Raw genomic sequence first — 11987 nt, forward strand, 5'->3', positions numbered from 1 at the left:
TATGATCACAAGAGAAAGAAATTCAAGCTTCTCAAAAATCTTCTCTGTTGGATAACTTCTCAATCAAACTTTTTGAATTTAGGCATCCTCCTCTACCTCAACTATGTCCTCTGCTATATGTGGGCCACAGTATTTGACATGACTGCATTTCTCTAAGTCAACCATATGTCAAGTGAAGGATGTACATCATGCCAACAAAGGAAAACATTAAGGATGAAAAGAAAAAATATTTTCTTGTCAGCATCAAGAACTACCCCATCTTTTTTATTGAAAACACAAATCTGAATCATCCAATTTTTATGGTGAAGTTCCCAAAAGATATACTTCAAGGGAAGAAAATTAAATAATAATAATTAGGAATTTTGAAGGAAAGTTATGCTCACCCACCAAGATCAGGTTGTTGTAGGTCTCCAACATCACTTCTCTATATAAATTCTGCTGAGTAGGATCCAGGCATTCCCATTCCTCCTCAGAGAAATCAATAGCTACATCCCTGAATGTCAATGGCTCCTAAAATAAAAATTGGTAGATCAATAGCACACGGACAAAACCATTATTCAGTGTTCAGTTTGGATTAAGAGTTAGTAGAACTGACTGTCATGTAGGAGAGTTACTTTAATTATGTAATAAGATACGTATTTTCCTCTGGATTAGATAATGGAAAGTAAATCCTAAAACAGTATATATATTCCATATCAGAGTGAAGTCAAAGATATATACCACAATCCAAGAACTGAATAAAAGCCAAACTCCTAACTTTTCTTCCACCAGTGAATGAAATTTGGGGCACATTCCAGATGCAAATCAGACTTGTCAAAGATATACTCATAAGGTGATTGTGTCCAAGGGAGACAAAAAGTGGTAAAAAAGCTTTTGAAAACAGTCTGAGAGTTATTCTTTTTGCTTTGTATCCATGAGATAGATTGAGCTCCCCAAAACAATTAGTTTCAAGTATCATCCATGACACATTCACAATGTGTAAAATATTCATAAAGTATTAATGTTTGGAGACAAAAGACAGACTTGAAATATTAAGTTCTATAAGCAGTTCAACAAGTGAATAAATTTGGTACAATAGAGGCCCAGACAGCAGCATGTATGTGTTCAAAAACTGAGACAAAGAAATGAATAATAAAAGAAAAAAGACCTTTTAATATAATTGTAATGGAAAAATAATGGTAACAATAAGTTACTTAAAACTCATACAACCAAGGATATATAACCAAGGAAAATGATGGCTTTGAGAAATACATAATAAAATTAGGAGTCATAAAAAGTCACAGGGCTGTCATCATCTCTGTGTGCAAAAAGAAGATGAGATCAGTAAGACACACCAGAAGTGTCCACACGGGTTTTCCACTTGTGGATGGATCCTAATTACTTAAACACAGCTACTTTATTGGAAGAATTACCTTGACATCAGAGCATAATCACACCATCTACACAAATAACCAATTAAAAATCTTCAATAGCAAAATGTTTAAATACTTGAGCCAATTGGAATTGTATGGTATCAAGATTTTATGAAAGGAACAACAACAAGACAAATCAGGTTAGTAGATGATTATAGTCACTGTTCACAAAAAGCAAAAAATAAAATTCCTGACATGTTAGAATAAATATTTTTTCCAAACTGTGGAGAACCCTCTCTGTAACACTGTGGCCTTCTGTGGCTCATTCCTAAGCAGAGAGTCAGGTAATTCTGGGCAGATAAGAAAATAATTCTGTAAAGTCCACACATCTCAGATCCCTTTTGCAAAAAAAGGAAATGGTTAGTCTTCCATAGTCACAATTCTCACCAGTTAACAGACTCATAGTTGGAGTCAGTTTAAAGTCCTCACCTACAATGTTCTTTAAAATTTATTTTTCTAGAAGAAAATGTGTGAATTTGCAGAAAATCAAATGGGGGTTGTGGCTCAGTGGCAGAGAACTTGCCTAGCATGTGTTAGGCACCAGGTCTAATCCTCAACACCACATATAAATAAAGGATAAAGGCTCATCAACAACTAAAAAAATATTTTTTAAATAAAGAACATGTTTTTGACACTGGTTGGCACAAGTGTCACCACTTCGTGTCTCAAAATTGCAGTCTTTCACCTAATTCTGATGTCACTTATAAGTCCCAGAATGTCATCTACACTGCTGATCTACTTCCTGTAAATTGGGCGACCCTACAACTACCAAACATACAAAGAAGCATTCAATATTAAGATATCAGCTATATACAACTCTAGTAAATGAATTAAACACAACCATGATAAAATCGTAACAACCTATAGCACAAATATAAAAAAAATGTCTTCTAAAGCTATATGGAGAATGCAGGCATATAGAATGGTCAACAATTCTGTAGAATAAATCTATGGGACTGAAATATCTGACACTGAGATTTACTATGAACTTACAGTATCCCAAAAGGTGAGATATGTGGCAAAGAGTATAAAAACAGATTAGTGGAATAGAACTGAAAACCTAAAAATAAACTCAAAAAACACACAAGAGATGGCAGGATTTCCCTGGAGATGATATAATCTTTTTAATGAATTATGAACACCCTGGCATCTGTATGCAAAGAAATGAATTAGACACAGAACTTACAACTTTTGAAAAATTAAATCATTCATCTGAAAGAAAATGTTAAATTTGTAGCTGTGTCAGACAACATAGCAGAAATTCTATATGGCTTTGTCCTTGACATGAACAAAGCCAGAAGCAAGATCTATAAATGAGAAAGTTAATAAACTTTTTCTCTGTTGAAAACCATTCTGTATTTTGAAGTATGCTATTAAATGAATGAGAAGAAGCTGGATGAAATATTTGCCAAATATATGTATGATGAAGGTCTGAAATAAAAAGAAAATACATTGAGCTCTTAAAACTCGGCAAAAGAGATGGAGTTTTGGCTCAGTGTTAGAGCCATTTTCTACCTCGTATGAGGCACTGGGTTTGATCTTCAGCACCACATATAAATTAAAAACAAATAAAGGTCCATTGATAACCAAATATATTTTTAAAATACTGAGCGAGATAATAAGCAATTTAAAAATGGGCACTATCACATATAATGATATTAGAAACTTATAAGAAGCAATAATAAGAATGATATAATCTGAAACTATAATAAACATATACAGATCCATGGAGATTTGATATGTGTATGTACATCTGTTTTTCTATAGATGTCTGTATATGTACATAGATTTATAATTATAGATATATAAAATACTGCAGAGTTACATAGTTTAAGCATATATATTTAAAATCATTTATTATAATGAGTCATATTAATGAATAATTATGTGACATTATGAATTATATTTCATTAATTATATGTAATTTATGCATAAATACAAAATAACCTGTAAGGTTTTCACCTACAGAGACATTTACATAATAATATTTTATGGAGCTATGGTTGTAGTTAAGTGGTGCAGAAATTGTTCAGCATGTGTAAGACCTTGGGTTTTATTACCAGCAGCACAAATACAAATGCAATAGTTTCCACTAAGGCCTTGATAACATAGTGAGATTTGACAGATATTTCATAAATCTACTCTGTCATTTTCTTGGAAAAACCACAGAATTCAGTGGGTTTCTGTGTCTCCTATCTGTAGTAGAAACTTCAATGTCTCAAAAGTTCTACTTGAAATATTTTTTTTTTACCAATCCCCATTAATTTCTAATGTCATTAAGTTAAAACAATCAATCATGACCCTAGTGTATCTTAAGAATAATATTTGTTTAAACTTTTATTTTTACTTTTCTTATGTTTCTGCTTAGTTCCCAGCCTTATTTACTTTGGAGTTCATAAAGTCCCCAAATTATTCCTCCAGTTCAATCACCATTTTTCCAAGAATTGTAGCTGAAATGTACAAACTTCCCCCTTAGGGAATCTACACTGACAGGCCTGCCCTGGATGAGCCCATGTATCAGTCTGCTCTTAAAAGTAAAAGCCATAAGGAACAAATTGTTATGCCGTTTATCTTTCTAAAATATGTTGTCTAGTGAACAAAACAGTATTAAAATTTACACAAAATCTAAACAGTAGAACATAATAGTATTAAAATTTACACAAAATCTAAAAATGAGAAAACATTAAAAATGACAAGGGATGCAAAAATTAATTCTTTGGGAGAATGTAAATGGGTGTTAGAAGGAACTGATTTTTTATGTATAAAAATATCAGAAATTAAACACTGGTGATCGTTTTACAACATTATGGCTACTGTGTAAGCTATGGGATTATAAACTTAAAAATGGTAAAAGAATTAAAGAAGACCTAGAAAATGGAAAGTTCTACCTTCTTCTTGAATAGGTAGAATTAGTATTGTCAAAATGACCATGCTACCAAAAGCACTATACAGATTTAATGCAACTCCAATCAATATTCCAATGGCATTCCTCATGGAAATAGAAAAATAAATAAAAATTAATCCTGGAAAACCAAAGAGAACCAGAAGAGGCAAAACAATCCTTAGAAGAGGAAGGCAGGTGGCATCACTATACCAGACCTTAAACTATTCTTCAGAGGAATAGTAACAAAAACAGCATGGTACTAGCACCAAAATAGACAAGTAGACCAACTGTATAGAAAAAAGAACACAGAGAATAACACACATAAATACAGTTATCTCATACTAGACAAAAGTACCAAAAACATATTGGAGAAAAAATAGCCTTTTCAATAAATGGTGCTAGGAAAACTGCAAATACATATGCAGCAAAATAAAATTAAGACCCTCTCTTTCATCAAGCACACAACTCAACTCAAAGTGGATCAAGGACCTAGGAATTAAATCAGAGACCCTGCACCTAAGAGAGGAAAATGTAGGTCCAAATCTTCATCATGTTGGATTAGGCCCCAACATCCTTAATAAGACTATTATAGCATAAGAATTAAAACCAAGAATCAATAAGTAGACAGATCAAAACTAAACAGCTTCTCAGCAAAGAAACAATCTGTGAGGTGAAGAGACAGCCAACATCCTGGGAGCAAACTCTTACCACTCACACATCACATACAGCCCTCATCTCTAGGGTATATGAAGAACTCAATCTTGACACACATACACACACACATACACACATACACACACACACACACACACAAAAACAAATAACTCAATTGATACATGGACCAAGGAACTGAACAAGCACTTCTCAGAATATGATATACAACTGAGCAACAAATATATATGAAAAGTTCAACATAGCAATTAGAGAAATGCAAATCAAAACTAAGATTTCATCTTACTCCAGTCAGAATGGAAGCTATTATGCATATAAACAATGAGCGTTGGCAAGGATGTGGGAGAAAAGGCACAATCATACATTGGTGGGGATTCAAATTGGTGCAGCCAATATGGACAGCAGTATGGAGATTCCTTGGAAATCTTGGAATGGAACCACCATTTGACCTAGCTATCCCACTCCTCAGTCTATCCCCAAAGGGCTTAAAAACAGCATACTACAGAGACACAGCCACATCAATGTTTACAGCATCACAATTCACAATAGCTAAACTGTGGAGCCAACATAGATGCCCTTCAGTGGATGAATGGATAAAGAAAATGAGATATATATACCCAATGGAATACTACTCAGCACTAAAAGAGAATAAAAACATTGTGCTTTTTAGTAAATGGATGGAGTTGGGGAATATTATGTTAAATGAAGTTAGCCAATACCCCAAAATACAAACTCCAAGTATTTTCTCTGATATATGCGGAGTGACTCACAGTGGGATAGGGAGGGAGAGCATGGGAGGATTAGATTAATTCTAGATAGGGCAGAGAGGAGAGAGGAAAATGGAGGGGGAAGGGGATAAGCAAGGTGGTGGAATATGATCAACATCATTATTCAAAAACACATGTCTGAAGATTTGAATTTTGTGCCAACATATCTTATATACAAACAGATATGAAAATTGTGTTCGATAAGAGTTGTAATGCAGAAAGGAATGAGTACATGTAGAATGGCATAAATTAGCATGAATATACTATATATACAGAGGAATGAAAAATTGTGCTCTGTGTGTAATAAGGATTGTAATGCATTCCACTGTTGTCATGTATTTAAAAAATAAATAAATTTTTTTTAAAAATAAAGTTATTGGAACCCATTGGGGACACTATAAGCCTACAGGATAAAAATTGTAACACCTTGAAAACAGAGAGATGGAAGGGAAGATGCACGAAAAACATGAAAAACCAACAAGAATGTGCCCTAAACAAAGATGCTGCATTATTATACTCCATGGTCAGAACAGCAGGAGAAATAACAGAGAAGGAGTGGAGGAGGTACATAATTTTCTATGAATTAAAGGATGATATAAGAGCAAATACAGGCATCATGGGATCATTTTGATAAAGAGCTACATAAGCAAATACAGAAAGCAAAAGTTTCCTTCAATAAGGAGATAGAGATTCTGAAAAAAAAAAAACAGAGATGCTTGAAATGAAGGAAACAGTAAACCAAATTAAGAACTCAATAGGAAGCATCTCCAACAGAATAGATCACTTGGAAGAACGAACCTCTGACATTCAAGGCAAAATATATAATCTTGAAAAAATAAAGTTGACCCCAGTGAAGATGGTAACAAACCATGAGCAGAAGATTCAAGAATTGTGAGATAACATGAAAAGACCAAATTTAACAACTATTGGGATAGAGAAAGGCATAGAGTTCCGAACTACACAAATGGACAATCTATTCAATGAAATAATATCAGAAACATTTCCAAACATGTAGAGTGAATTGGAAAATCAAATACAAGGAGAGTACAGGACAACAAATGAACAAAATCACAACAGATCCACACCAATGCACAGCATAATGAAAAACACGTAGCATACAGGAGAAACAGAGTATTTTAAAAGCCACAAGAGGAAAAAAATCAGATTATATATGGGGGAAACAAATCAGGATCTCCGATTTCTCAACCAAGAACCTGAAAGCTACAAGATCCTACAACAATATATACCAAGCTCTGAAAGAAACAGATGCCAACCAAGAATCATACCCAGCAAAATTAAATCTTGATTAGCAATTGAATTTTGATTTAGATGCTATTTTTATGATAAAATAAAAACCTTCCATGATACACAAAATTTAAAAGAATTTACAGCTAGAAGGCCTGAACTACAGCACATCCTTAGTAAAATATTCCATGAGGAGGAAATGAAAAACAATGAAAATTAGAAAACGGAAGTATCACTCTAAAGGAAAAACCCATCAAAGAGAAACCAAATCAAGTTAAATACCAAAAATAACTGGGAATACAAATCATGTCTCAATAATAACCCTGAATGTTAATTTCCAAAACTCAGCCATCAAAAGACTGGCAGATTGGATTTAAAAACAAGATACAACAAAATGCTGCCTCCAAGAGACTCATCTCATAGGAAAAGACACCCACAGACTGAAGGTGACAGGTTGCAATAAAATATATCTCTTGGGCTGGGGCTGGGGCTCAGTGGTGGAATGCTCACCTACCACCTGTTAGGACCTGTGTTCATTCCTCAGCAACACATAAAAATCAATAAATAAAATAAATGTATTGTTTCAATCTACAAAAAATATTTTAAAAAACATACCACTCACATGGACTGTGGAAGCAAGCAGGGTTTTCCATCCTTATATCAAATAATGTGGACTTCAAGTGAAAGTCAATCAGAAGGGATAAAGGAGGACCTTTCATACTGCTTAAGGGAAATATACACCAACAAGACAGAACAATTATAAATATTTATGCCCCAAACAATGAATCATCTATGTTCAAACAGACTCTTCTCAAGTTCAAGGGCCAAGTAGACCACAAGACCATAATTCTGGGTGACTTTCACACACCTCTTTTACCACTGGATAGATCTTCCTAACAAAAGCCAAACAGAAAATACAGAACTCAATAATACAATCAATAACTTAGATTTAACTGACATACATAGACTATTTCATCCTTCCACAGGTGAAGACACTTTCTTCTCAGCAGCAAATGGATTCTTCTCTAAAATATACCATATGTCATGCCAAAAAGCAACTCCAAGCAAATACAGAAAAGTAAAGACACTACCCTGCATTCTATTAGATCATAATGGAATGAAATTAGAAATCAATGATAAAAATAGAAGCTACTCCAACACCTGGAGACTAAATAATATGCTAGTGAATGAACAATGGGTTGCAGAAAGCATCAAAGAGGAGATTTAAAAATTCTTAGAGGTGAATGAGATCACAGATACAACATATCAAAATCTCCAGGACACTATGAAGACATTACTAAGAGGAAAGTTCATTGCATGGAGTTCATTCCTTAAAAAAAAGGAAAAGTAAAATAAATGACCTAAAATTACATCTCAAAGCCCTAGGGAAAAAATGAATCAACACCAAAAGCAATAAAGGACAGAAATAATTAAAATCAGAGCTAAAATCAAAGAAATTGAAACAAAAGAAGCAATTAAAAATTGACAAAGTGACTGGGAATTGAACTGCCATTTGACTGAACTATCCCACTCCCTGGTCTATACCCAAAGGACTTAAAAACAGCACACTACAGGGACACAGCCACAATAATTTTAGCAGCACAATTCACAATAGCCAAACTGTGGAGCCAACCTAGATGCCCTTCAGTGGATGAATGGATGAAGAAAATTTGGCAACTGTACCCAATGGAATATTACTCAGCAAAAAAAAAAAAAAAACAGAATAAAATCATGGCATCTGCAGGTAAATGGATGGCGTTGGAGAATATAATGCTAAATGAAGTTAGTCAAACCCCCCAAAACAAATGCTGAATGTTTTCTCTGATATAAGAAGGCTGACTATACTGGGGTAGGGAGGGGGAGCATGGGAGAAATAGATTAATTATATTTAGGTCAGAGGGATGGGAAGGGAGGGGGCGGGGATTAGCAAGGATGATGGAATATGATGGACATCATTATCCATCGTACATGTATGAAGACATGAATTGGTGTCAACCTACTTTACAGAGATATGAAAAATTGTGCTCTACATGTGTAGTAAGAATTATAATACATTTTGCTGCCATATATTTTTATACATTATTTTTTTTAAATTTTCAAAATGAAAAGTTGGATCATTGAAAAAATAAATACACTTGATAAACCCTTATCCATACTAATGTAGAGAAAGAGAAAAACTCAAATTTCTCATCCATGATGAGAAAAGAAATATCACCATGAACACTGGAGAAATACAGAAGATAATTAGAAAGTATTTTGAAAATTTATACTCCAATAAAACAGAAAATACTGAAGACATCAACAAATGTCTACAATCATATAATTTAACCAAACTGAGTGAGAATGACATACACATGTTAAACTGATCATTTTAAAGCAATGAAATAGAAGATACCACCAAAAGCCTACCAACCAAAAAAAAAAAAAGCCCATGACTCAATGGATACAAAACCATTAACAGAAAAATGGACATTTTGTAAAGAAATTCTCAAATTTTCACTTTAAAAAATATCTTCTCTGTGCAAATGTTTGAATGGAAGTTTAACTCGGTGCTATGTTCATCTTTAGTTAATATACAGTGGGTGATGGGAGCAGGGGGAGGTTTAAGTACATGGAAAAGACAAAACAAATTATGCTCCTTTGATGCTGTTTATTATTATTATTATTATTATTATTATTATTATTATTATTATTATTAATTTTGGTACCAATGTTTGAACCTATGGGTGTTTAACCACTGAGCCACATCCCTATCTTTTAACATTTTATTTAGAGAGGACTCTTGCTATAAGCCTTAGGTCCTCACAGAGTTGCTGAGGCTAGTCTCAAAAATGCAATTCTCTTGCCTCAGACTCCCAAGATTTGGGGATTACAGATGTGCACCACCATGCACAAATCATGTTACCTTCCCTGTGATTTATGTCCCCATCTGTGGACTGTCCAGTATTTCTTAGGATGGTTTGCTTTCTCTTGTTTAAGAAAAAAAAAATATATATATATATATATATATATTTATATATATATATATATATATATATATATTTAAATTTATATATATATTTAAATATATATATATATATATTTTATATATATATATATATATATATATAAATATATATATATTTTTTTTTCTTCAAACAGTATGTTTCCAAGTACCATCACCAAATTAAGGGCATTAGTTGAGGAGGCCCCTTGAATGCACTGCAAGGGGGTAGGAAGTTCTCATCTTGTCCCTCAGCCTCTAGACTCTTCTGTGCTAGAAAAATGTGAGTGTCAAGATTCATGGCTGGGAGAGGACATGCCTGGTGATTTATTTTAGCTTGTATTTATATTAGCTTGTATTTATTTTAGGGCTCCTGTTCACCAGAATGTTTATAATATTAAGTAGACATTATCACAGACATAGCTGTATACTTACCTTTAGAATACTTACATATCTTATAATATTTAAGTGAATAAGGCATATGTGTCTGATGCATGTGATAAAGTAATATATCAGTATGTGATCTGAACTTTGGACAGAAGCCAGGCACAGTCATGCATGCCTATAATCCCAAAATAAAAAATAAAATTGTCATTTTACTGTTCACTACATTTTAAAAACCACTTTTTTCCTAATGGTTTATAGAATTTTCCTTTCAGTAAATTACTGCATGTTCTCACTAATGTAGGGATTATAAACATGTTGCCCACATAGAAGTGCAGCTCAGCAGAATCTGAGAAGGGTCAGGGGAAGGAGCAGTCAGAGGAGGGGTGAGGGTCACCTGGGCACAGCTGCAGGGCTGGGGTCAGCAGTTCTCATGTCTATAGCTCACTGTGGTCACCAGAGTCTGCATCAGGTGATTACACATGACCAAATAAGAGTTTTGAGACTTTTCACACTTAGAAATTATACAATGTGAGAAAATCAAAATGTTAATTCCCCTGTGTGTTCAGCAAGCAATGTCAACATGTATTGACTTCTAATACGAGACTCGCTAAGTCCAGATATTATGTCAGCTAAAGGTTAAAATTAAATAAATAAATAAATAAATAAATAGATCTGCATTTCAATGTCTAAACAAAACCTGTACATTAAATTCTAAATTCTCATGTGGTGCCCAATGTTCACACATCTTTAACATGTCAGCTTTCCTTAGCACTTTTGGGTTTTGTACCAGGGATTGAACCCAGGGCACTTTACCAATGAGGTACATCCCTAGCCCAATTTTGATTTATTATTGTGAGACAGGGTCTCACTATTTTGCTAGCTGGCTTGGAACTTGACATCGTCCTGTCTCTGCCTCCTGAGTAGCTGGGATTTCCTTAGGGTCTTTTACATTCTGTAGGCTCATGAACTAATTTAGCCTTCAGACTTTGATTTCAGGTGTTATTATGGTTCAGTATGTGAAAACACAAATTAAATCTCAATTATTAGTTATATGAGATGCTTGTATTAAAGTAAATACATATGTTTTCCAGGTAAATATTGTGCCCATAAGTCATTTCAAAATTCTCTAGAATCAGAGCTAGAGATGTAGTTCAGTAGTGGAAAATGTATCTGGTATGTGTGAGGCATCAATATAATAAACCCAAGTATCAATTTTATATCTGGACCCCTTGAGTCTGGAGAAATGTCATTGTATTCTTGAAGGAAGACGGAAAACTTGGTCACCAAAAAGACTCATATTTCAAAATTAAGTTGGATACTTACACTGCAATAAATTCCTCAAGTGGAGTGAATGTGTATCTATTTTCATTATGGTTCTGTTTACCACAATTATTCCACGTATTTAAGGTGTTTTTTTTTAATGTTATGTGGTTTTGTTTGTTTGTTGTTTGTTGTGTTTTTGATACTGGGGTTTGAACTCAGAGACACTGAACAAGCAAGCCCCATCCCCAGCCTTATTTTGTGTTTTATTTATAGACAGGGTCTCACTGAGTTGCTGAGTTCATCACAGTTGCTGAGCCTGGCACTGAGCTCACAATCCTTTAACCTCAGACTCCCAACTGCTGGGCTGCTGGGAT

This window comes from Spermophilus citellus, assembly GCF_964194105.1.
Source record: "Spermophilus citellus genome assembly, contig: SCAFFOLD_314, whole genome shotgun sequence".
Taxonomy (NCBI): domain Eukaryota; kingdom Metazoa; phylum Chordata; class Mammalia; order Rodentia; family Sciuridae; genus Spermophilus; species Spermophilus citellus.